Source organism: Furipterus horrens, unplaced genomic scaffold, assembly GCF_987537825.1.
Source record: "Furipterus horrens unplaced genomic scaffold, mFurHor1.1.pri manual_scaffold_8, whole genome shotgun sequence".
NCBI classification, from domain to species: Eukaryota; Metazoa; Chordata; class Mammalia; order Chiroptera; family Furipteridae; genus Furipterus; species Furipterus horrens.
The window spans coordinates 94780634-94807293 of NW_028327178.1; the positions used below are offsets into that span (position 1 = coordinate 94780634).

Below are 26660 nucleotides of genomic sequence, written 5' to 3' on the forward strand. Positions count from 1 at the left end.
TAGTATTTGTCAGAATTTTATTCCTTTTTATGGTTGAATAATGTTTCATTGTGTGGTTATGCCACGTTTATTTATCCATCAGTTGATGGACCATTGGAATGTCTCTACCTTTTTGGTATTGTCAGTAGCGCTGCTGTGAACATTCTTGTACATGTTTTGTTTGAAGACATGTTTTCAATTCTTGTAGACACATGCCTGGGAGTAGAATTGCTGAATCATGGTAACTCTATGTTTAACTAACTAGGGAATCACAAAATGATTTTCCACAGTGGCTGCACCATTTTCATCTCACCAGCAATGTATGAAGTTTCCAGTTTCTCCATATCCCTGCTGCATTAATTAGAGCACTTCAGAGAAATAGAACCAACAAGGTGTGCATATATGTAGAGAGAGATTTATTTTAAGGAATTGGGTTACACAATTGTGGAGGCTTGTTAAGTCCAAAGTCTGCAGGGGAGGCCAGCAGCTGGAGACCTAGGAAACAGTTGCAGTTCAAGTTCAAAGGCAGTCTGCTGTCAAAATTCCTTCTTACTCAAGAGGGATGTCAGTCTGTTTTATTGAGATCTTTGACTGATTGGGTGAGGAACACCCACATTCATGTCATCCATGAAACACCTTCAAAGAAACACCCAGAATAATGTTTAAACAAATATCTGGGTACCACAACCCTGTGAGGTTGACACATAAAATTAACAATCATACCTGCCAACACTTATCTCCGTTTTAAAAATTATACCTGTATCAGTGTCTGGGAGCTGTGTAATAAAGTGCCACAAACTGGGTGGTGTAAAAAAGCAAAATTCTTGCCTCCCTTCTGGAGGCTGGAAATCCGAAATCGGGGCATTTGCAGAGCTATGCTCCCTCCAAAGCCTCCAGATCCTTCCTGCCTCTTCCAGCTTCTGGTAGCCCAGGCATTCTCTGGCTTTGACAATGTAACTAACTTCTACCTCCTTCACATGATCATCTTCCTTCTGTGGGTGTGTCCCAATTTCCCTCCTGTTTCTAAGTACACCAGTCATATTAGATTAAGGTCCACCTTTATAACCTCATCTTGATTCAATCTACACAGACCTGATTTCCAAATAAGGGCCCATTCATGGTAGATACTGGTGGTCAGGACTTCAGCACATTTTGGGAGGGCATGCAATTCAATCCATAACAGTATCCACCTTGGTGGGGAAGAAGTGATATTGCCTTGTGGTTTTGATTTGCATTTCCCTAATGACTAAGGACATTGAGTTACCTTCTGTGCTTGTTGCCCATTTGTATATATTCTTTGAAGAAATGTCTATTGAACTTCTTTGTCCATTTTTGAATTGGGCTGTTGTTGAGTTGTAAGAGTTCTATATATATCCTGGATAATAGACCCTTATTACCTACATGATTAGTAAATATTTTCTCCCATCCTGTGGGTGTCCTTTTACTCTCTTGATAGTGTCCTTTGATGTATGTAAGTTTTAATCTTAATGAATTCAAAATTAATTTTTAATTAAATTTCCTTTTGTTGCTTAGACTTTTGGTCTCATATCTAAGTAAACATCACCAAATCCAAGGTCATGAAGATTTACTCCTATATTTTCTTCTAGGATTTTATATTCTCAGCTCTTATATTTAGGTGTTTGGTCCATTTTGAGATAACTTTTGTATATGGTATGAAATTAGAGTTCAACTTTATTCTTGTATGTGGATATTTAGTTGTCCCAGCACCATGTGTTGAAGAGATTGTTCTTTCCCCTTGAATGGTCTTGGCACCTTTGTCAAAATTTTGAACACTTTAAAAAGTGAATTTAAAAATTAACTTTCATATAGGCATAACTTGGAGATATTGTGGATTTGGTTCCAGACCACCACAATAAAGTGCATATGGAAATAAAGTGAGTCACAAATTTTTTTGGTTTCTAGTGCATGTAATAGCTATGTTTACACTAAAATATAGTCTATTAAGTGTGTAATAGTATTATGTATTTAAAAATGTACATACTTAAATTTAAAAATACTCTGTTGCTAAAAAATGCTAAGTGCCCTGGCTGGTGTGTCTCAGTTGGAACATCATTTCATAACCAAAAGGTTGCGGGTTTGATTCCCAGTCAGGGCACATACCTAGGCTGCGGATTAGATCCCTGATCCCTGGTCCAGGTGTGCACGGGCAGTAACCAATAGATGTTTCTCACATCAGTGTTTCTCTCCCTCTTCTCTCTAAAAAGCAATGGAAAAATGTCCTTGGGTGAGAGAGAGGGAAAAAAAAAAGATGTAAATAAATACATGCTAAGCATCATCTGAGCCTGTTGAAAATTGATGCCAATAGACTTGCTTCACCCAGGGTTCCCACATGCCTTCAATTTGTAAAAATCTCAATATCTGTGAAGCACAATAAAATGGAGCACAGTAAACCAAGGTATGCCTGTAATGAGTTAATTTTTTATTAGTTGGGTTAGCCTTAAAGATCTCTTTCCTGCTCAATAATCTTGATGGATCCTAGCTTACTGATAGAATTGTAAAACTCAAAAATACTCATGAACTAACTCCAAACACAATTTTCTTAATGGTCTCTTAACAATCTTTAATAAATAACCATCTATTAGTTAAATGATATTTTAAAGTATAAGCCAAAATCAAAAACAACTAGTGTAGATTAAATGCTATGGGGATTGCCCTCCACCATAAACAACTAGAAAAGCAGGCAAAATATATAAAACAACTGTGTTCAGACAGTGGCCCCTAGGAAGCACAGAACTGTGAGCCTCTGAGCGAAGGAAAACAAACAGGGAAGAGGGGATTACCCCATGTTCCTCATTGGAGGTGCTTCCAATCTGCAGCACGGAGATGGGGAGCCAGAGACCTGCTGTATCACGGAATTGAGAAGACAGATCAGAGTTCAAGAAGGCCAATGTGGCTAGAATTTGCAGGAAGAAATGACAGAGAAGTGGTAGCTGCACAGACACAGAGCTCTGAAAATCTGGATCCTAAAGTGAGTTCTTATCAGAACGTGTGGGGTGAAACTCCATGAGACCAGGGAAAAAGGTAGGCCAAATAATTCCCAGAGCTGTTTCTGCTAGCTAGAGTAGAGAGACCTTGTAATACACAGAGCATTAGGTAGAATCCTCAAAAAGGTCATGCCTTTGTAGTGGGGCTAAATTAGCACTAGAATAAAGGCTACTCTCTGCCTGCAGTTAAAAAGAATAATTATCCTGAACCTGCTCTGCCAGTAACTTAACCTCTTGGCAGAACAAAGTTCAGCACTGAAGAAATACAACAAAACCCAAGATTCAACAATGTAAAATTTACTATGTTTGGCATTCAACAAAAAATCACCAGGCATGCAAATAAAATAACAACAGAACCAGGAGAAAAATAACCAATAGGTCTAAAATGACACAGATTATAAAATTAGCCCACAAAGACCTTAAACAGCTATTATTCATACTTCAAATAGTAAGGATATAAAGGAAAACATGAACATAAGGAAAGACATAGGATATGTATTTTTTAAATCAAAATCAAATTTTTGAAATTGAACTGAATGGGATTAACAACATATTGGACACTGCAGAAAAAATGATCAGTGAACCTAAAGGAATAAACAGCAGCATGTGGGGATAATACGAAGTATCAAAAATATGTACCAGAGGAGAGAAAGAGGGAAAGAGAAAACACTTGAAGAAATAATGATTTTTTTTTTAAGATGACCAAAAAAAAAAGAAAAAAAAAAATGGTCATTTTCAAAATACAATGAAAATTATAAAGCCATAGATTCAAGAACACTAAACCTTAAGAAGGATAAACATGAAAAAACTACACATGCTAAGACACATGATAGTCAAATTGCTGAACCAGTGATAAAGAGTAAGAAGAAATACTGTATATACAGGAGAATAAAGGTTAAAAAGGCAGCAGACTTCTCATCAGAAACTATGCAAGCCAAAAAGAATGGCGTGATTCCTTTAAAGTGTTGAAAGGGAAAGAAAAACCTGTCAATTGAGAATTTTGTATTTAGGAAAAAAAATGTCTTTTAAAATAAAGATGGGCCCTGGCTGGTGTGGCTCAGTGGGTTGAGCACCAGCCTGTGACCCAAAAGATCGTGACTTCAATTCCCAGTCAGGGCACGTGCCTGGGCTGTAGGCCAGGTCCCCATTGCGGGTGTGTGGGAGGCAACCGATTGATGTTTCTCTCGCACATCAATGTTTCTCTCCCTCTCTCTCCCTCCCTTCCTCTCTAAGAAATAAATAAAATCTTTTTAAAAATAAATAATGAAGGTGAAATAAGCTTTTTCAAATCAACAAACGCTGAAAGAATTCGTCACCAGTAGCCCTGAACAGTGAGAAATGTTAAAGGAAGTTGTTCAGAGAGAAGAAAAATTATGCCAGATGGAAATCTGGGTCTACAGAAAGAATGAAGAGCTCTGGAAATGATAACTACATGGGTAAGTATATGATTTTATCTTATTACTTACATCTCTTTAAAAGATCGTTGAATGTTTAAACAGAAATAACTTTTAGGGTTTACAACGCAAGAGCAAAATGTATGACAACAACAGCATAAAGGTCGGGAGTGGGAGAAATGGAGGTATATTGTTATAAACATGTTATAGCTTATGGAGTATTATAATGTCACTTAAAGTTAGAACTTGATAAGTTAAAGCTGTACACTTTAAAACCTAAAGCAACCACTAGAAGAACAAGGATTGTAGCTAATAAGTCAACAAAGAAAAGGCAATAGAATCCTAAGAATTATTTGACTTTTCCCAAAGAAGTCAGAAAAAAGGACAAATGAGACAAAATATGCTAAAACCTGATTATATCGGCAACCACATTAAATGTAAATAGTCCAGACATCTCAAGAGGCAGATATAGTGAGAGCACTAAAGGGTGTGGTTTCAGGTGTCGAAGTCACCAAGACAGACATGACTCACATAGGCACACCCCTCTTGTGCTGCAGATGGAGACCCTGTGTCCTCCTGATGGGAGCAGGTGCAGCAGGAGGGTTGGCCAGGTGCCATATGATGCACACACTTAAGCAGAGCAAAGAAGTATCCACATCAAGCCTGTGAGTGGGGGAAAGATATTTCCAAACAAGGTGATACGCCAGCACAGGCAGTGAGGGCTGCCCATCCTCCTGTAAGGGGGTGTTTCAGGTCCCAGGCGCATGCTCACGCAGCTGTGCAAGCGTCCCGAGCTGTGTAAGACCAGCTGCCTTTCCCAATGTATTTACTACCTGGCCCTTTATAGGAAAGAGTTTACCTCCATTTGATTAAGGTCATGTGCACTTCAGCCAAGCAGAGACCATGATGACATCTGGATTGTTGGGCTAGGAATTAATGAGGTCTCCATGTATTTCCTACCATGTGCACTTTTATTTATTCTTTTTTTTTGCGGGGGTGGTCCTCAATCAGAAGGACTTGATCCTCCCATCATTGGCACCAGGGAGGGGGTCTTCTGACATGTACTTTTAAAAGATTAGGTGCCTAGGCTGGGGAGGTCTCTTCCATGCCCAGGAACCCACTGGTAATTGTGTCCTGTTAGATACGCATGTGGACTCCAAGCCAGCTGCTTCTTCGAATAGATTCCTTGTGATATCGCTACTCTGGAGGATTCCACTTCCGTGAAACCAGATTAGTCCACTCAGCATGCTCTAGGCTGGAGCAAAGAGCCTTGAATTTGGAACTCAGTTCAAGTCCCAACCCCAACACTGCAGAGAGGTCACTTCCCATCTCAGGATGGGGCTGACTTCTCAGGAAGCCTTAGTATTTCCATCTCTCCCTGGCAGCCTTCACCCCCATGTTTAACATTGACAGCTACATGGAGAGGCAGCACAGGTTACGAGCACCAGCTCCAGACTCCAGTGCCCTGAGCTCGAGTCCCAATCCCCTCACTTAATTGGCACTTTGGCCAAGTGACTTCACTTCCCTGTGTCTTGCTTCCATCATCCGTACACCAGAGATGAGAATAATGGGGTCTCTCTGAGAGTTTATGGGGATTTAATGAATCAATATTGTTAATGTAAGCTGAGCTAACTATTTGTTAAATAAATAAAATCTGTTTGCTGATATGGAGCAATCTGTGCAAACTCTGGGCATGTGAACCTAGAATGTGGCACAGCTGGGCTCTCAGCCTTTCTTCTCTGCAGATCCTGCAGCAAGACTAAGTCCTCTTAAAGTCACAGCTGTTGGGAATGTGCTGAAGAGGGATATTGGCTAATTGCAGGATGGTGGTCAGGCCTCAAAATCAAGGTCTCCCAGGGAGGAAGTGATGACCTGGAGTGGTTTAGTGTGCAGACGAGGGGAGGGCAAGTTTGGTGGTGCTCACGGGCTGTAGATGAAGACAGGGCATGTTTTTACTTTGAGGGCAGGAGATGGAAGTTTTAGAGGAGCGGGATCCTGACTCACTATCAGGAAGATTGGTTGTCCCACAGGGCTGGCTGACCCTTCTTGTCTGGGGTACTGTGGGGAGCTTTGCGATGGAGGTAGAGAGTCGGACCAGATCAAATATACAAGGCTCCTCCCAGAGCTAATAGTCCTGGACTCTAATATTTCTGTTGGCATTGATATATGACTAATGATAAGTGTGGTGGGAACAAAGCCATTGCTATTTTAAAGTTCCAAAGTTTGAAACTTGCCAAGAACTCTATTAAGAGTATCTGCCCAGATTCCCTAGGCTGCCTGTTGATGAAGTGCTCAGAGGTCTAACATCGCGAGAAGACCCCTCCCCCAACCTCCTCTCATTGATTATGAAACATGGGTGGTGGTGACAACTCCTGGCAAGGTCACAGAAAGGCAATTTGAGAGCTGTCATTGCTCAAGAACCCAAAGATGGACCTCCAACCTCTTTTTTTGATATCAGCGGTAGCTGGCTTTGAAACTTCAAAAGGGTCTTCCAGATCTGACTCCTAGTCTGCCAGGAACACAGTGGCATCTAGATTTCATTTCGATGGCCTAGACGTCTGTGAAGTCATTCCTAAGAGTGGCTTTATTACCTGCCTCGGCCAAAACAAGCATGGAGAGCTGTGGTTGCAAGGCAATTAAAGTTTACTAGGCTCCGGAATTACATTATAACACGACCTGTTATCCGTGGATGCAGGTACACTGTGATGCAAACCAAGCTGTTCCTCCGCATCACCGCCCCCTTGACCAGCCACGGAACAGACCGGTAGTGAACTCCCTATCCCTGGAGCATTAAACAGAACCTGTGGGACCGCTTACCTGGGAAACAGGTTACAGAGGGGATTCTCAAGTCCCGTGGAATAGATGCCCCAAATGCAAATGAAAAGGAGGGAGTCTGGGCAGCTGGGGACCGGTGAGTACGTGAACCGCTCTGCAGTTCAGCCCAGTGTTGGCACGACGGGATGGGACCAGTGTCGCCGGAGTGTCTGATTTTCCTATGAGAGGGTGAAGACCTGGGTTTGTATGTAAAAATCTCAGTGTTTTAAATGTTGGCAAATAATTTGAATATCAGTTGGGAATTTTTTAATTACCGGTTTGTTTTTGCAATACTCGTTTGTTTACAGTAGCAGTTTGTTCCCTTTGCTTGTTTGTTTCTTTGTTTTGAAGCACTAGTGGGCCACTTCTGCAAGTTGGGGGTTACTCTCTGCAGAGGACCTGCACCAGGGGTCTGCAGAGCTAGCTGACTGTAGTCTGAGGAAGGATCCCTGTTTCTAAGAAGGATGTGTTAGCCTCGGATCAGAGCTTGCAGGTGCCTTAGGGTTAATCCAGTCTGGCTTCTTGAAGGCAGCCGTGGAGACCAGAGCACTGGCCTGAGAGTAGGGGGGGTGCGGGGGGGCGGCAGGTTCTGGTCCCTGCCCTGGAGCCGGTTCCCTGTGTGGCCTTGGGAAGGTCTCTGGCCTTCTCTGGCGTCAGTTTCTTCTCTGGTCCCTGCCAGCTCAAATGGTCTAGGGAGGAACCCCAAAATGGAGACTTTCCAAAAGCAAGGCTGGTTCTCAGTTCGGGCTGAAGTGGCTGTTTTCAGGACCCATCATACATTTTTAAGTAGTTCCGAAACTAAAAAGAATTTACCAGAAAGGAGGCTTTGCCGGCGGCTCCCAGAGCCTTTGTGCCAAGGTCTTAGGGCTGATAGAGATGACCTGTTAGCATTTGCCCAGCACCAGTGGTGAAGTTTAGGTGGTGACAGGAGGCAAACGGGGCTTATGGGAGATGGGAAATGGCAGGTGAGGGGGCACCAGAGGCCTGGCTTCTCCTCTCTGTTCTCACTTGCTCTACAGCCTGGAATGCCCTTCCTTGTCTCTGAGCCTCAGTGTCCTCTTCCAAAAACAAGGAGTGTGGCTGGCTGGTGTCTGAGCCCCCTGTTAAGCCCTAGAGATCTGTAATTCTAATGAATTTATGTTTTTAATGTTGTAGCTTTATCATCTGCAGAAAGATTTTGATTTTTAAAAAATTCAACAGATACTTCTTAAGCACCCTCTGGTGCTAGGCACTGTGGAGGCAGCTGGCAAAACCAGATACAGTCCCTGTCCTTGTGGCACTTATGGCCTTGTGGGGGGAGAGGGTCACAGACAGTGACACATCAGATAAAGGAACAGTGTCATAGCAACATGCTATGACACGAGGATGAATTTTCAACAAAAGACTGGAACTAAAGCAGGGCTGGATGGGGACAGCTTGTTCGAGAGAATGACTCTTGAGCCAAGATCCAAAGGGTGATGAGGGGTCACCTAGGTGAAGGGGACAAGAAAAGCATTCCTGGAAGAGGAACAGCATGTGCAAAATCTGTGCCAGGCCTTGCAGAAGCTGGTCCGTGGAGAGAACTTGGGGCTTCGCGCTGAGACTGTGGAAAGCCTCAGAAGGGTTTTCAGGAAAGACAGGGTCCAATCTGAAAAGACTCCTCTGACTACTATTAGGAAGACTCAGGTGATGGGTAGAAGGGACAGGTAGTGATTGAAGGGAGCAGAATAGATGCCTGGGGACAAGTGAGGAAGTGGTGACATGGTGACCACATCTAGATGCAACACAATGGGAACCTGGCAGGGGCCGTGACAGTCGAGAGAAAATAAGTGGTCAGACGTGAGAGCCATTTAGGGTTTTGAACTAACAAGCACTTGGCGATCAATTGAACGAGGAGTTGAGGCTACCTCCTGGCTCTCTGGGCAGGTGCACCTGGAGGTGAGTTGGCCTCGGATCCCTGTGTGTGTCCCAGGAGCAGGGCCCCGAGGCAGCAGCCTCTGAGATGTTCCCCAGTGATCCCTTACTCCTGTTTTTCACACCCTGTGTAATTCCCTCCTGAGTGTGGACTGGACTTAGTGACTTGCAGTGAGAAAACAGAATATGTCGGCAGTGGTGGGTGAAGAGGCTGGGGCAGAAAAAGACTGTGCCTTCCACATTGGGTGCCCCTCTTGCTCTCTCCCCATTGCTCACACTGGGGGCAGCCAGCTGCCTTGACAAGAGTTGGCCTTGTGGCGAGGCCCGTGTGAGGGAGCTTGGGAATAGAACTTGGGAGGGAGGCCTGCCAACAGCTATGGGAGTGAGCTTGGAATCGGACCCCCCCACCCCCGGGCAAGCCTTGAGAGATGACTGTCCCCAAGGCTGACACCTTGATTACAACCTCATGAAAACCGTGAGTCAGAACTTTCAGTTTCTGCCCCATAGAACCTGAGAGCTGATGTTATTTCCAGCTGCTGAGTTTAACTGTGGGGGTGGTTTGTTAGGTGGTGATAGATAATCAGTGCAGCCCTTCCTCACGCAAGCTTCCCTGGGGCTGGGAACGGAAGGGTTAGCCCCAGAGCCCAGGCCTGGGGGATGGGGGCAGCAAGGTTAACGCCTCGGCTTGAGGGACAGTTCATTACAGAGTTGATCTAGCTACTCAGCCAACATTTGGTTCCTGCTGCCAGTTGGACCTCAGCCACCTCGTGGTGCCTGTAGGAGCAGGAGCCCCGGAGCGGGGACATCCTGGAAGCCGACAGATTTATTAGCAGCCTCGCCCTCTGTGTTTGTCCACAACGCACAGGCTGCAAGCACAGCCGGTGAGGCTACGCAGCGTCCCCAGCGGGGTCAGGGCTGCCTCCGCTCGCTGCTGGGCTGCAGCATCTTCCCGAGGCTCATGGCCCCAGCGCTGCTGGGTTGAGGGTCCAGACCCCAGAGAGACTGCCAATAACCACAGCCAACACGTGCGGAGCCCCTCCCCTGTGAGGAGCCCTTACATTCACCATCTCGTTTAATCCTCACAATAACCCTAAGAAAGCAGTGAAGCCTATTAGCCCCATTCGGGGAGTGAGAAAACCCAGGTCCAAGGTCATGCAGCTGGAAGTGCAGGGCTGTCTGACTCCAAAGAAAATGGCTCTACCTTTCCATGGTGTGCCCTGAGGGTCCATGTAAATTTTCATTTGAAGAACAGTTGTAAAACTTGGGCGAACCAAACCAGGTAGCCTGGTGTTTCAGAGAGTGTGGTCTGAACCGAGAATGTTCCAGTCCCAAGTCCTCACTTCCTGTATGACCCGAGGAACTGGTAATATAGACCCTACCCCGTGGGGATGGGTGGGGGATTTGGCAAAGTGAAACACGTAAAGCCATTAGCACAATGCTGGGCACCTAGTAAATGTTCCGTGTGGCACTGTTTGCAAGGAAGGATCTGTCTTCGTAAAAAAGCAGTCTGCGGTGTTGAATAAAAACAGGAGGACTCTTAGGAGCAGGAAGCCTTGGAGCACAGGGACCTTTATCCTCTGTGCTTGTGGAGAAGCCCCCAGCCCAACCCTAACCCTAACCCTAACCCTGTGAGCTCTGCCAGAGACCTTGAACTAGGAAGATAAGTCTGGTGGCGCAGGGGCAGGGCAAAGAGGAAGAGAAATAATTATTATGGGTTTTCTCTGGAAGCAGGGCGAGGAGAGGGGAGTGGTCCCTGATAAGATTAGGGATTGTTACAAACATTTCCCCGGAGTCATAAATCCTCGCTCATTTTACCATTTTACCAGAGGGATTAAGTTGACTTTGGAAGAGAAAGGCCACCTCCTGGGCTGAGTGTAAAAAGAGCTGAGGTCCAGTGTGGGGAGGGCCTAGCCTCTCACCCTGAGCTCAGGTTCTTTCCCCAGCACCCCTGGACACAGCCCTTCCTGTCCCTGCTTGAATCCTTCCAGAAACGGGGAGCTCACTCACATACAAAGCAGCCTTCTTCCACAGGTTCATCTCTGAATGTTTAGAACAGCTCTTGCCCCCAAGTGCAAAACTTGCCCTCAGCAGCTTCATCCATAATTCGGTAGGTTTTTGAATAGAAACATATTTTAAATATGTTTATTTTATATCTAGTGAAAATGCTAAAATTTCCTATTATTATTGTTACAGAAACAGGGGAGTCCAAAAACAAACCCCAGGGTTTGCGGCTGGGAGATAGGGAAAAGGAAGCAGCTTTCAGGATGCCCTTGCATGCCTGGAGCTAGTGGCTGGAAACTTTGTTGCAAAGATCCGCTTTACTTCCAAGGCTCAGGAAGATGGGAGGGATCTTGGACTGTGGGCTGGTGCCGAAGGAGCCTACAGAACCTGCGTAGGGTTCTGTGAATGGTGAGAACTGCTTGCAACACCCACTGCGTGAGAGGACACAGGGAGATATAAGCAGCTGCTGACATTTTAGCTGGGGCTCTGGGGCTGGCTCTCTCTGGCTCTCTGGGGCTTGCTCTCTCTCTGGCTCTGGCTCTCGTTGGCTCCCTCCATGTGGCTTGGAGGAGAAGGGGTCCCCAGGCTGCTTAAAGAAGAAGCTCTCACCATGCAGTTTTGAGAAGGAGAGGAGATCCACGCAGTTTGCAGGAAGAAGGCAGGTTATAAGGAGGCTGAGAATCCAGGAGGTTCTGCATTGAGAGCTGGAGGGCACCACAGCACAGAAAGGACCTCCCCAATCAGAATTGAGTGATTGGCAGCGACTGGTAAAGCTGAACTGTGTCTAGGAAGTAGGGAAACGGTGTTTCTGACTTTCCTAGGACTGGCCAGGTCTGGGAGGGGGAGGCAGAACTATGTGCAAATAAACAATTCTTTTTCTTTTCACCAAACTCTGGTATTGAGAGTTATAATTCTGGCGGCGGGCAATCCGGCCCCTAACTAAACAGCCCATGGGTTCTGTTTCAATCGGAGCAGCCCAGGGGTTCTGTTACATTATTATTTTTAATTCTCAGTGAGCATATGTTCACTGATTCCAGAAAGCGGAAGGAGGAGAGAGAGAAAGACATTGATGTGAGAAACACCGATCAGTTGCTTCCCTCCAGCGCCCTGACCGGAAATCAAACTCACAACCTAGGTTTGTGCCCTGACCGGGAATCAAACCTGCAACCTTTCGGTGTATCAGATGATGCTTCCACCCAACTGATCCACCGGGCCAGGGCTCCTGTTAATTTACATAACATAATATGTTGATATTTTCAAGTTTCTCTATCCATAATCATATCACCTTTGTTGACATAAGACTTTCAAACTTGTGGAGAATTTTTATTAGTTTATTTGAGCCAAAACTGACAAACATTCTGGGAAGCAAGATCTCACATGCTCAGGAGAGTGACAGTTCTACAGCTTCTTTTATGCATTTGGAGTTAAGGAGGGGATATAAGGAAGATTACAAGAAGTTGGGAGAAAGTAAGGCAGGGATTGGATTAGGAGACAGTTAACAAGATTATGTGCTTTCTTGAGGGCGGCTGCTTCCTGGGGGGTCTGAAAAAGAGAATTACTCTGCCATTACATTTATTTATTTACTTAGTTACTTACTTTGAGAGGACATCGATTAACGCTGGGGACAGTGACGTAAGGAAGGGTCCAGGACAGAAGGAGCAACAAGATAAAGCCTAGGCTGTGCTCTGCTTGGGCTCCCTAGAAACATGGAAAAAAGTGAGCCAAAGTGGGGCTGCTCTCAGCTCCCTAGAGAGTCAGAGAAAAGCGGGCCTCAGAGACAAGGTCAGGGAGTGGGCCCAGGATGAGCTGCCACTGCCCACTGCTCCCCTGGTTGCAAGTCTCACGAGGACCCTTAGAGTTTAGGAGAAAGAAAATGCTCCGAAAAAGGAGATTCGAGAGGGTGTGCCCCAAGGAGGGGCGTACTCAGGCTTTTTAAAGGTGTGTTAACCTCCACGAGCAAGAACAATGGAGGGGGCTTGCTTAAGGGGAAGACAATTTTTTGCAAAGAAAGTAAAATATGCCTGAGGCCTGACTACCTACCATGGCCTACCCAGTTAGGAATGTATAATCAGATCACCTATAAGGTTAGTTTCCAAAGAACCTCTTTTCTGTCTACACCTTTGAAAGATGATTGTTTTATTTCTTCTCCAGATCTTACCTCTTCTTTTTCTTTTTCTTGCTTTACTTCACTGGTAAGACCTCCAGTAAAATGTTGAATAAAATAGGTGCTGTGGGCATCCTTGACTTGTCTCTGAACTCAAAAGGAAAAGTTTGCAATATTTTACCTTTAATTATGTTAGCTGCAGACATAATCTTTATCAAATTACAGAAATTACCTTCTATTCATAATTTTCCATGTTATTTTTTTAGTTCTAAGGATTTTATTTATTTATTTTTAGAGACAGGGAGGGAGGGCAAAAGAGAGGGAGAGAAACATCGATGTGCAAGAGATACATCAACTGGTTTGCCTCTTGCATGCCCCCAACTGGGGGCCCGGCCTGCAACCCAGGCACGTACCCTGGCTGGGAATAGAACCAGCGACCTTTTGGCTCACAGGCTGGCACTCAATCCACTGAGCTATACCAGCCAGGACTATTTTTTTAGTTTGATAAAAATACCACATTTTTATCAAATGGTCTTTTGCATGTTGTTTTTTTGTTCTTTAATAAGTTTATGTGCTGAATTACATGGATGGATTTTCTAATGTTAAAATCAGTCTTGGGTCCTGGGATTAGCCCAGTTTAGTTGTGGTACCCTTTTATAGATTGATGGATTTTTGTGGTTAACACGTTAATAAGGACATTTCCTTTATGTTTCTGAGCAACATTGGCCTGTAGTTTCTTTTCCTTTCCCCTTTCTTCCTTCCTTTCTATCTTTCTTCTTTCTTTTTTGGCATGCAGGTTATGTTAGCTTCATAAAATGAATTGGGGATGATTTCCTCTTTTTCTATTCTTTTGAAGAGATTGTCAAGGCTAAAATTGTGTTTTCTTTGAATGCTGGAACTTACCAGTGAAGCCATCTAGAGTATGGATATTTCAATGTCCTTAATTGTTAGAGGATTATTTAGTTTTTCTGTTGTGTCTTGAGTCAAAATTAGTATAACTTTGTAGGATATTATCCATTTCATTTAAATTTTCAAATGTATTGACTTAAAGTTATTCAAAATATTCTCTGTTTTCTTTAATGTTGGCAGCATCTGTAGTGATATCTTAGTTTTTATTTCTAATATTGGTTTTTTGGTACCATTTCTGCTTTTCTGTAGACCAATCTTATTCCAGGGTTTGTCAATTTCATAGTCTTTTCAAAGAACCAAATTTTGGCTTTGTTGGATTAGCTCTGTTTTAATTTTTGCTTTCTTACTTTATTCATTTCTGTTCTTGCCTTTATTACTTACTTTTTCCTATTTGTATTCAATTTGTTTTGACATGCTTTTTCCAAGTTCTTGAGGTAGATTTTCAGTTTATCAGTTTTCAGCTTCTTCTCTGACATAGGCATTCAAGACTATAAATTTCCTTCTACGTACTGATTTGCCCGCACCTTCAAATATAAATTTTCTTTGTTATCTATTGACTCAAAATATTTTCTTGCTTTCTTTATGAGTTCTTCTTTAACCCATGAATTATTTAGGTGTGTATTTTTAAATTCCCTAGCATATGGAAAATTTCAAATTTTCTCATTCTTGATTTACACTTTAACTATAGGAATAGCTGTTTAGATAATATGATCTGTGTGATTTGGATTCTTTACAATTTAGTAAGACTGGCTTTATAGCCAGGTTATAGTAAAATTTTGTAAATTGCCTTATGTACTTGAAAATAAGGTGTCGCATGCAGAGTTATCTGTATACGTCCATTAGGTCAAGCTTGTTCATTGTTTTGTTGAAATTCGGTGAACAGAGGCTGCAAATGCTCACCCCTACATGGTTTTGGAGGCATAGGCAAACCACACTTCTTAGTACCCATAGTGTCATGTGACCTGTTCTAGTTTGAGAGATGTGAATGGAAGTGAGACATGTAACTTATGGGCCAAGGCATTTAAAGCCTGTGCTACCTTCACACTCTCTTCTTGATAAGCACCTGTGGAGACCACATGATGAGTTGGCAGAAACATGTGACCAGAGAACCTGGATCTCTTGTGTCACTGCATGGAGGAGAACAGCCCTGGCCATGGCCTGATTCCACTGGACTCTGTGTGAGTGACAAATAAACCTGTGTAGTATTAAGCCACCAAGACTTTGGAGCTTTTTGTTACTGCAGCATAACCTACCTCTAGCTGGTAAATACATCTTCTGTATCCATACTGACTTTTTTGTCTTCATGTTTTGTCAAATGCTGAGAGAGATGTATTGACTCTTCCATGATGATTTGGATTTGTGTATTTCTCCTTAGAGCTGTATCATCTGTTGTTTTGTACATTTCAAACCTATGTCATTAGGTGTACAGAAAATTAAAATAGGTATATGTTCTGGTAAGTCAAAATATTTACTCCCATACAGTGCCCTTTTTATCTCTAGCAACACTTTTATTGATAATGCCTTTTATTTTATGTTATTATAATCACACCACTATTCCTTTGCAAGTTATATTTTATTTCATATCTTTACTCTCAATCTTTTTATATCTTTTTGTTTCTTGTATGCCTCTTATAAACCACATATAGTTGGATTTTTCAAATCCAAGCTTCTAATCTTTGTCTTTTCACTGGAGCATTTACTCTTGATATTTAATATAATGTTTGATTGTATGGTGGAATTCATTTTGTGCTTTCTCTTTATCTCATGCTTTCTGTTATTATTTTCCTATTCTTATTGTGCTATTTTGTATTCTTTTTAATTCTATCTCTTCTCTCCACTAGTTTGGAGATTATACATTGTTTTTTTCCCCTCTTTTTCTTTTTACTACTGTCCTTGAAATTACAATGGAATATTTAATTTACCAAATTCTAAAGGCAATCAGTTCCTTTGAGCTGCTTTAACATATATGCCATAATTTTCATGTATTCTATCAAATAAAAATAGAGAAACTTTATAAGACCTTAATATTATTGTTTATATAGTCTGTGTTCACCTAGACTTGAGAGTGTATTTATCAGTTTCTTTGCTCTTCATTTGGCTTCATCTCCAGCCTTCCATTGGAATTCGTATTCCTTCTACATGAAGTATATTCTTTAGGGTTTTCTTTAATGAGGTTTTACTAGCAGAAAGCTCTATTTTTGTCTGAAAAGTCTTTATGTAAGCCATCGTTTTGAAGTACATTTTGGTGAGTGCAGAATTTTAATTGGGTCATTATTTTCTTTTAGCATTTTGAAGACAGCATTTCACCATTACTGGCTTCCATCCTTGCTATTCAGAAGTCAGCGTCAATCTGTCATTCTTTTGAAGGTAGTGTCTCTTATTCTCTGGGTGCTCATTAGATTTTTCTCTTTGTTCTTTATTCTTTAGCTTTACTATGTGTCTAGCATGCATTTATTATTACTTTGCTTGGGGTTTGTTGGGGTTCTTGAAATTATGGATTATTAATTCTCATCGGTTTTGGAATGTTCTCAGTCATTATCTCTTCAACGATTGTGTCTGCCTCTTTTTCTCTCTTATATCCTTCTGAAACGCCTAGTAAAAATATTTTCAACTTCCTCACCCTGTCTTTCAGGCCTCTCCACTACTCTTTTATGTTTTACATCTACCTATTTCTTTGTGTTATATCTTGAATAGTTTATAATCTACTTCACTAGTTCTCTCTTCAGCTGTGTCTAATCTGCTATCAACAACAATCATGGAGTTTTAAGTTTAGTTATTGTATTTTTCTTTTCTAGCAATTCTGTTTGGTTCTCTTTTAATTCTCCAAGGTCCTTTTTTTTGGTTTCCTGTTCCCTTATGCTATTTGCAATATCACACTCCTTACTTTCTGCTGTACCCCATCTGGATTGCAAATCCTCACTTAGCCCTACCCATCCTCCAAACCTGGAAGTAAGTCTGGACAATTATGGTAGACACTTAGCCATCTTCATCATTTAATCATTTTGCATTTACTTAACAAAAACCTACTAAGTGCTAGGCTGTTTCTCTGGAGGACACAATGAAGAATCAGACCTGTAACCTGCCATTGAGGAGCTGTTTACTGGAAGGGGGCTTATCTGAGAAAAAGGAAACTTAAAATGAATTCCACATACCTCCCTCAAAGACTTCTATGTGTCAGTCACACTGCTGGCTTCTGAAGAGAAGAAGATACAGTCTCCTCTTTCCAAAAGGTTACAGTAAAGTAGCAGAGATGAGATGGGTACTTAAATAGTCATGTGAAATGTAATACATGCCAGACACACGATAGGGGCCTTATAAACCCTTGCTGAGTGAGTGATGTGAAGTGCCGTGGGAGTTCAGAGGAGAAAGAAATTACTTTTGATGGGCATGAGTCAAGAAAACTTTGTAGTAGCTTTGAGTTGGGCCTTAGAAATCAGTTGTATTATGGACATTCAGAGAAATAGGAAGAAAGAAGGGGCAATTCAGGTATGGGAACAACATGAAAAAATGAATGGAATATCTTTTTATTTTGAAAAAGCTTTATTGAGACATAATTTACATACTCTAAAGTCCATCCATTTAAAGTATATAATTCGATGTATATTTAAGAGTTGTGCAACCATCCCCATAACCTAATTGCAGAACATTTTTTTCAAACAAAACAAAGTGCTTGTTAGCAGTTCCTCTCTATCCTTGACACCCCCCACCGGACCCTACTCCCTGCCCTACTCAGTCACTAATCTGCTTTTTATTTGTATATTCTGGACATTTCATATAAATGGAGTCATACAATATGTGGTCTTTTCTGGCTGGCTTCCTTCTAACTTATTTTTTACTCCTCACCCAAAGATATGTTTCTATTAATTTTAGAGGAAGGGAGAGAGAGAAGGAGAGAGAGAAACATCAATATGAGAAAAAAAACATCAATTAATTACTTACCATATGTTCCCCGAGAGGGGATTGAACCAGCAGCCCATGTATGTGCCCTGATCTGGGATTGAACTCACAACTTTTTGGTGCAAAGGACAATGCTCCAACCAACTGAGCCACCAGCCAGGGCTGGCTTCTTTTATTAAGCATAATGTTTTCAGGTTTCAGCCATATTGTAGCATGGGTTAGTACTTTATTCCTTTTTATTGCTGGATAATATTGTATTGTACGGAGATACCACAACTTTTTACCCATTATGAATTGGTGGACATTTAGGTTGTTTCTACTTTTTAGCAACTCTGAATAATGCCGCTATGAGTTTCATGTATAACTTTTTGTGTGGACATATGTTTTTTGTTCGCTAATTCCACTAGGAGTGGGATTGATGAGTCCAATGGCAACTCTCTGTTTAACCCTTTGAGGAACTGTCAAACTGTATTCCAAAGCAGCTGGACCATTTTACGTTTTCAGCAGCAGCATATGAGGGTTCCCATTTCTCCGCTTCCTTGCCCACACTTGTTATTATGTCTTATCGGTCATAGCCGTCTGCTTGGTGTGAAGTGGCATCTTTTTGTGGTTTTAATTTTTATCACCTAATAGCTAATGATGTCAAGCATCTTTTCATTATTAGCCATTTATATACCTTTTTTGGAGAAATGTCTATTCAAATCCTTTGCTTAATTTTAAATTGGGTGACTTGGCTTTTTTATTATTGAGTTATGTGTTCTTTGCATATTCTGGATACTAGACTCATCGAATATATGATTTTAAGTATATTTTGAACTATTTTCAAATATTTATTGTCTTTTCACTTCTTGATGGTGTCCTTTGAAACACAAAGTTTTAAATGGTTATAAAGTCAAGTTTTTCAGTCTTCTCTTTATCACTTGTGCTTTGGGTGTTGTGTCAATTGCTCTTTTTCAACCTGACTGCTGCTCCCATGGGTGGGTTCAGTTTGTGGGAACTCATCAGTCTGTTATAATTTGTGTACTTTTCTGCATATGCATGTAAGACTTCAATAAAAAAGGTTTTTTTAAGGGGGTGATAATCATTGCAGCTTCTCCTGGGTCATTGTGAAGACTGAATGGGCGGTGGGATGTATGTACTGTGCTTAACCCAGTGTCTGGCACTCCTCAGTGCAAATACATCGCAGATGCTGTTGTTATTATTGTTAAAGTCTAGCTCTGCTCCTTGTTGGGTGGGTGGTGTTGGCCTCAAGTCACTTCACCTTGTCAGGTCTGTCTCCTCATCTGTACAATGGGTTAGTACCACTCACTTCACTGGGGCCACCAGGGCCCTCAGTGACACAAGCTACAACGTCGTCAAGCTTGAAGTCGGCTCCAAGGGGGCCGTCACAAAAGTTTGGGTCAATAAAACAGGAAAGAAGAAAAACCAGAGTTGTGACGGAGAGAGACAAAATGTCAGTGCTGTAAAGGTCTGGGTGGCTGCCACGGTCTGACTGTGAGCCCTTCAGAGTTTCCGTGAGTGGGGCTGGCCAGCCCTGGGAAGGAATGAAGGGGGAGTTGGCCGGGAGAATTGGCTTCCAGGGGCAGCTGAACCTGGCGGTACCAGGGCGCACGGCTCATTGTGGAATAATTGGAGACCAGACCTCCCTCTTCCTCCTAGTTCCCCACACTGGTTGCCCCTATTTTCTTCTGGTCTCCCCATCTTTGCCCTAACAATCCTCTCCACCCACCTCCACCTCCTCTACGCCCTCGAGATCCCACTGCGGAAGACTTCCCTGCCCGTCCCCCTCACTGGGCCACTCCCAGTTCCCCACTTCCACGCCGGTGCTATCACCCCTCTCTGGGGTGGCTTCCTAAAGCATCAGGAGATCGTATCATCTGCCATTCACGTTCTTCTAGTGGAAACCACTTCAGGAGAATAAATTCCAAATTCTTCTCTGATCTCAAGGGCAGGTCAAGGTTTTCAGGGACTTGAAGCTTATACCATTGGGGAGATATTTATTAATATTTATTAACATGCAGATAGAAAAGGCACACATCCTAAGTGTAGATCTCTATGAATTCCCCCAAACTAAACACGCTCATGTAAACTGGCACCCAGCTCAAGCATCAGACCATTACCAGCTCCCCAGACACTCCCCTGGTTCCCTCTCCAGTTGCTATCCAACCTCTAAAGGTAACCCCTGTCTGACTTCTAACATCACACATGAGTTTTGCTTGGCATTGAACCTCATATGACTAAAACCATTCAGGGTTGTACCTGTGTCTGGCATCCTTTTGCTTAATGTGTTTGTGAGATTCAAGTAATTGTTGCATATAGGTGCAGGTTGTTTTCAACTCTGGGATATTATTTTTTTTTCAAAAAGCTTCTGTGAACATTATTGCACATGTCTTTGGAGGACACATGGACTCAGTATTTCTATTGAGTAAACATTCACTAAAGAAATTGCTGCCTCATAGGAATCAATGAACGTTGCGCTTTAGAAGATACTGAGATAGTTTTCCAAGGCGGTCCTACAATTTCCACTGCTCTCCCAGCCACACCTGAAAGTTTTCTTGTTCCATATCTTCACTGACACTTGTGTATGTTGGGGGTGGGGAGCTTTTTCATTTTGTCCATTCTGGTGAGTAGGCCATGTTAAAAAACCATGGTTTTAATTTGGGGGCACCATCTTTAAGGAAAAGAATATCAAATCATGCATATATAAAATTGAGTACAAAAGTGAATATTTATTAAGAATGTGAAACGAGTCCTGGTTGGGTGGCTCAGTTGGTTGGAGCATCGTCTCGTACACCAAAATGTCTCAGGTTTGATTCCCAGTCAGGACACATACCTAGGTTGCAGGTTTGATCCCCGGTCAGGGGGGGCAGATGGAGGCAACTGATGTTTCTCTCTCACATCCATGTCTCTCTCTCTCTCTTTCCCTGTCTCTCTCTCTCACTCCTTCTCTCCCTCTCTCTCCCTTCCTTTATATCTAAAATTAATAAACATATCCTCAAGTGAGGGGGAAAAAAAAATGTGAAACAAAAGCATAGCAAATTGCTGGAGATGTTCAAGCTTCAGATTCCTTTCTTCTGAGATTTCCCAGAAACACTTAGGTGGAAATGCTTCCTGATAGCAACCTGGCTCCCTTCCTCCCTGGGGCATTCAGCAGCTGCCTTAGATCCATGTGCTGTGAACAGGCCCATGCAAGGGAGGGTCCCAAGCCTTAGCGCTGTCAGCTTCCCAGGGATGGTCTCTGCCTGGCCCTCACCACCTCCAGCCCCCTGCCACCCCGCCATTTCCTGTCCTGGCTCCTCTTCCTTAGGGGATCCGCTTCCACAATAGCTTCTCAGAGAGGCTTTCTCTGACTTCCCTAAATCTGATTTCATAAATCCACTTCATGTGACAGATGACAACAGAGCAGGACATTAGGAGCAAATGCTGTGGCTTCACTATTTTCTAGCTGTGTGACCTTGGATATGTCATGTAACCTCTCTGGGCCTCACTTTCCTCACCTATCGAGTGGAGAAGGTAAGGTTAGCTCCTGCCTCACACACAGTACCTTGTGAGGGCCCATCTAGTTGATGCAGGTAATGCCTCTAGAGGATGCTCAGCACCCTGGCTCTTAGGATTGTCGTGTTGGTCCCGTTATCCCGGGCCCTAATCTCTCCTTCTGGCATGTCTCACTTAGCACTGGCGATCTGCTTTAATGCTCGTTACCCTTAAAAGAAACCCTATACAATCCCTCCAGCCCCAGGCAATCACCAATCTACTTTCTGTCTCCATATATTTGCCTGTTCTGGGCATTTTGTAAAAATGAAATTATACAATATGTGGTCTTTTGTGACTGGCTTCTTTCACTGAGTATGTTTTCAAGGTTCCTCCATGTCGTCGCATGTATTGATACTTCCTTCATTTTTATTGCTGAATAATGTTTCATTTTATGGATATACTACATTTTATTTATACATTCATCAGTTGATGGACTTCTGGGTTGTTTCCACCTCTTGGCTACTATGAATAATCCTGCCATGAACATTCATGTACATTCCTGTACAACGTCTCTGCATGGTCACGTGGTCTCATTTCTGCTGGGTGCATACCTCGGAGTGGAAGTGCTGGATCATGTGCTGACTATGTTTATGAGCCCAGCTTTCTAGCTCTGGCTTTCTCAGACCCCAGGGGTGCCGATGGGGAAAGATTTGCCACTTCTACTGTCCAGCATCTGGGGATCAGGTTGTCTCTTCCACCTTTCAGGGCTTTCTGTGGGATGCCACGGGAGAGCGGCAACTGGATTCTAATTCTTGCTCTACCATCAGCTTGCTGGGTGACGTCGAGTGAGCCATCTTACACCTCTGAACCTTAGTTTCCCCACTTGGGAAATGGGATGGTCATCTCTATGGCTGTTCTGAGGGCTGGCTGAGAGCATAAAAACCCAGCCTTCAAGTTCGTTCATTCAACCTGCTCACTGATGACTGATGTGCCATGCACTCTTCCCAGCAAGTGAGTCCCAACCCTTACAGTCTTGTATTTACATATGTAATATCTCATATAAGCCTCTCCGTGTCCCTGGAGGTGTACCCCACTCCCAGAAGAGGAAATGGAGAGAACTCTGGAGCTGAGTTCCCTTCTTCTATCCCACTTTGGACTTAATTTTAGAACCTCCGAGTGCTGAATTTTTTAAAATTTTATTCAAGTAGGCCATACATACGAAAAGAGGACCTTTATAGTCTACACAGTTGGCACATTTTCACAGGCTGAATGTGCCTGTTTACCCAGCACCCCGATGAAGAAAATCCAAACCATTCCAGTCCAGTCTCTCCCCCACCAGGGAAAACATAGTCCCGACTTCTAACACGCAGATGAGTTCTGCCTGTTCATGAACTTCATGAGAGGAATCATGTTGATACTAGTCTTTTGCGTCTGCTTCCCTTGCTTAACTTTAGTTCTGTGACCATCATTGTGTTGCGTATCATTACAGACCCTGTGTTCTCAAGGCTGGATGCAGAAGCATTTTTTCCGTCACTCCTGCTTTTAATGGGTCCCTATGCACAGAACACAGGGCTTCATGGTTTCCCGGGTATGTGTTTCTGTGTCTCTGCCCAGGCCTGTGGGGGAAGGAAGCAGGGCAGCCAGGAGAGGGAGCTGACCCTGTCCTGGCCTCACAGTGAGTGCGCTTTCAGGCGACCCCTGCCTGGCCTTCTACCCTCAACGCCTCCTTCCTCGATTCTATCAACATTCTGTTATTCCGGGCTTGGCCCGAGGCCCACCAGCGGGCTGGCAGGCGTCCTAGGCCAACAAGAGCAGCTGCAGAGGAGAGGAACTTCAGGGCTGGGAAGATGGCCCCAATCAGACCTCCCACCAGGGCTTGTGTAGAGGTCTGTGCCCCCTGCGCTCTTGGGAAGGGAGGTTCAAGTAGAAATTGAGCTTACTCTGGGCTAGGCTGTGCTCTGGAGAGGACAGACAGCTTGGGTTCAAGTCCCAGCGCTGCAATGAAACAAAATGAGGGGAACAACATGCTAAGGTTGTCTGAGGCATCAAAAACTCAATGCACATGGAGGCTCCCAACATGGAATAAAGCTGGCTGATGGGACTACAATGTGCTAGGAGCAGCTCAGCATTTTCTGTGCACCGTTTTATTGAACTTGTACATCAGTCATGAAAGTTGACATCATATCATCCTCATTCAACACAGAGGTTGAGAACATGCCTAAAGCCACACGGTGAATTCGTAGCAGAGCCAGGCTTTGATCCTGTGTCTATCTGACTCCAGAGCCTAGACCCCTGACACCAGGGCTGTGAGCTGCACTTGGATGGGGACCCAGCAGCACTGAGCTGTCGTGTGATAATGCACTTGGGGACTGTACTACAGGGACCTGGACTCAGCCCTCACATCTGGTTTGGAGAGCAAGTTCCCAGGCTCATTGTCCTCTGTGAAATGGGCCTATGTGACCAGCGGGGACTTTTTCCTTCCTGGGTCCCTGGCTAGTGGGTTCCCAGGTGTGGAGTAGACTTTGGGGCTGGTCAGGAGACGCCTCTGAATCTGTCCAGCATTGGCAGACCTGGCTGGGGCAGCCTTGCCCTTGCCCTTCAGAAGGTGGGCAGTCGGGTGTGGGAACCAGAGTTGGCAGTCCGGAGTCCACTTGGTGGCCCCCTTGCAGGCATGTGCCTGATCCTGCCCTGAGTGATGTAAAGGGCTTTCTGCAGTGTACTGAGGGGAGCCAGAGGTTGAAGCAGTGGCTGCAATCCAGGAAGGCTTCACAGAGGAGCAAGTTTTGAAGAACTCTTGAGTAAGAGTTGCTGAGGTAGAGATGATGGTCAGGGTGTGCTTAGCAGAGGAAGCAGTGGTAAGCAGCAGCGACTCACCTCCATCACCCCCTCTACCCCGAATTGCCCAGCCATCTCTGTTTCCAGGGGGCTGGAGCCTGTAAAGAATATTTTCCAGAGCCCCTTGCCAACTAGTTTCTGATTAGGGCCTGCCAGTGGGGAGAAGGCAGGAGAGACGCCAGCCTGCCTCTAGCTCCTGCCTGTGGCTCCTACCGCAGCCGACTCCAGCAGGCTCCGTGGGTCCAGGCTTTGCGGTCCCAGGGCTGCAGTAACAACGCCTCCAGCAGGTAGGTAGTGCGGACAAGCTCACGGGCTCCTGACGGGCCAGGTGGCAGCTCCTTCCTGATTTCTGGGTGACACCCCCCTACTCCGGCTCATTCAGATGTCTTTGGAATCAGTTTTCCTTATAAACTCGCTTTCTGCCTGAAATAGCCCAGTGGCTCCTGTTTTCCAGCAGGTTACCAATTGATAAAATGTTCGGGCCATATCCAGGCCAGAACCAGGATGTAGTGTTCAAGGAACAGAAGGATTCAGCACCCAGATGACATGATGTGTGCTTATTTTGTTTTATTTTTTAGGTGCCTGTCATGGCTTTCAACATGAGTTCTCTGAGGACCAGAGACTGTCTTCTATTATTCATTCAATCAACAAACATTATCAGTGCTTGTCAGTGAAGGGGGTGAGGTGAATGACCAAGTTCCCGCACTCCTGGAATCACAGTCTAGACATGGCACCATCCGATACGGTGGCCAGTAGCCACCTGTGGCCATCGAGCACTGGAAATGCAGCTCTCCGAGTAGAGATGGGCTGTCAGTGTAAAACATACACCACATTTCAAAGATCTCGTGCGAAAATAAGAATGTAAAATATCTCACAAATAATTTTTATACTGGTTACGTGTTGAAATGACAATATTTTGGACACACTAGATTAAATAAAATACACCGAAATGTGTCTCACCTGTTCCTTTTTACTCTTTTTAATATGGCCACTAGAAAAAATTTAATTCCATACATGGCTTGCATTTGTGGCACATGTTACATTTCTTCGGGATGGTGCTGGTTTTATGAGAGCTGAGTTCAAACACTTTGATTTACCAATTCAGAATTTATTAGTGTCTAAGTGATAGTTGGTCTCCACCCTTGAAGACTTCAGACAGAATGGTGTGGGGGACAGATATACCAACATGGAACTAAAATTCTCTGATAAGCGTTTGAGTTGGTCCATGTTTTGGGGCTCTGGGGGCCTGAAAAGAAATCTGGGAAAGCTTCACAGAGGAGGTGACTTTGCTGTTAAGCATTATTGGATGAGTAGGAGCTCACAAGCTGGGTAAGGAAGAGGAAGGGCACTCTAAGTTCAGGGAACTGTCCATACAAAAGCTAAGAAGTTGGCAAGTGCACAGGCTGTTTGGAGAGATACACAGAGTTCATTGTGGCCCAAACATGTTTTGTTTGGAAAAGAGGCTGGAAGGGGAGCCAGACTGTGTAGAGCCTTGAATGCCAGTCAAGTTTAGACCTGGCCTATCCCAGTGTGAATGAACTCACCTACCCACCCCCTTCAAAAGCATGAAAAGGACCAGAGCAGACCTTGTTTGATGTGAAAAATAAACTCTTTTATTTCAGTGCTTGCTCCCTGTGGCTCAAAAGCCTATCTACTATCCACTTGGAACCCAAAAGCATTTATAAAATCATAGAAAAACAGAGCAATATTTATATAGAACATATATTTGTCGGCTCATTTTGTGATTCTTCTCTGTGCAAAGCAGCAACTTCTAAGTGCATCAGCGTGTCTTCCCCCAGGGCCCTCTCTGCACTTTGGGGGACCCTGGAGGCTGTGACCCCACTCCAGATAGAGAATGCCCCTCTTTTCCCTCGTCCAGGCTTTGGGACGCCCAGTCACATGGAGAGAGTATGGGCGACAAAGTCAGAGATGACAACCCACGGGCTCCCTGAGCTGTGTTCCAGGGCCCTGGTCCTGCAAAGAGGGGGTGGCTGAGGGGCTGACCTTGTTGAGTGGTGACCAGCACAGGCAGCTAAGGCCCTTGTGAAGCCTAGGCATTGCGATGGGGAGGCTCATGAGTAGGACAGGGACCTCCGGGGCTCTCTTGCCCTGGAACTGGGGTCTGAGGAAGGTACCTGGGCACAGGTGTGGGACCTGGTTAGGGCTGGGGACAGAACAGTGGTCCTGGTCCTGATTTCACTCTTAGAAACATCCTGGGCATATGGCCCAAGGCTCTGTGGAACCAGGGAGTAGGACTTGCTGTCATTTGCAAGGCTGGGCATATAAGGCATCAAACGTGCAGAGCAGAGAGCGCCTTGGAGATGAGCCGGTTCAGCCACTGCACTGACCGGTGAG

The 26660-nt window shown here is 44.1% G+C and overlaps 1 long non-coding RNA gene across 2 annotated transcripts; it reads left to right on the forward strand.

The window, feature by feature from the left end:
* Positions 1-6740: 6740 nt before the first annotated feature.
* On the forward strand, positions 6741-25264 carry LOC150003543 (uncharacterized). 2 transcript variants are annotated; one of them, XR_016512777.1, is made up of 3 exons: positions 6935-7289; positions 22960-23058; positions 24884-25264. It is a non-coding gene; the product is annotated as an uncharacterized LOC150003543 (long non-coding RNA). The 2 variants fall into 2 exon arrangements; XR_016512778.1 differs by lacking the exon at positions 22960-23058 and having other exon boundaries at positions 6741-7289.
* The last annotated feature ends 1396 nt before the right edge of the window (positions 25265-26660 follow it).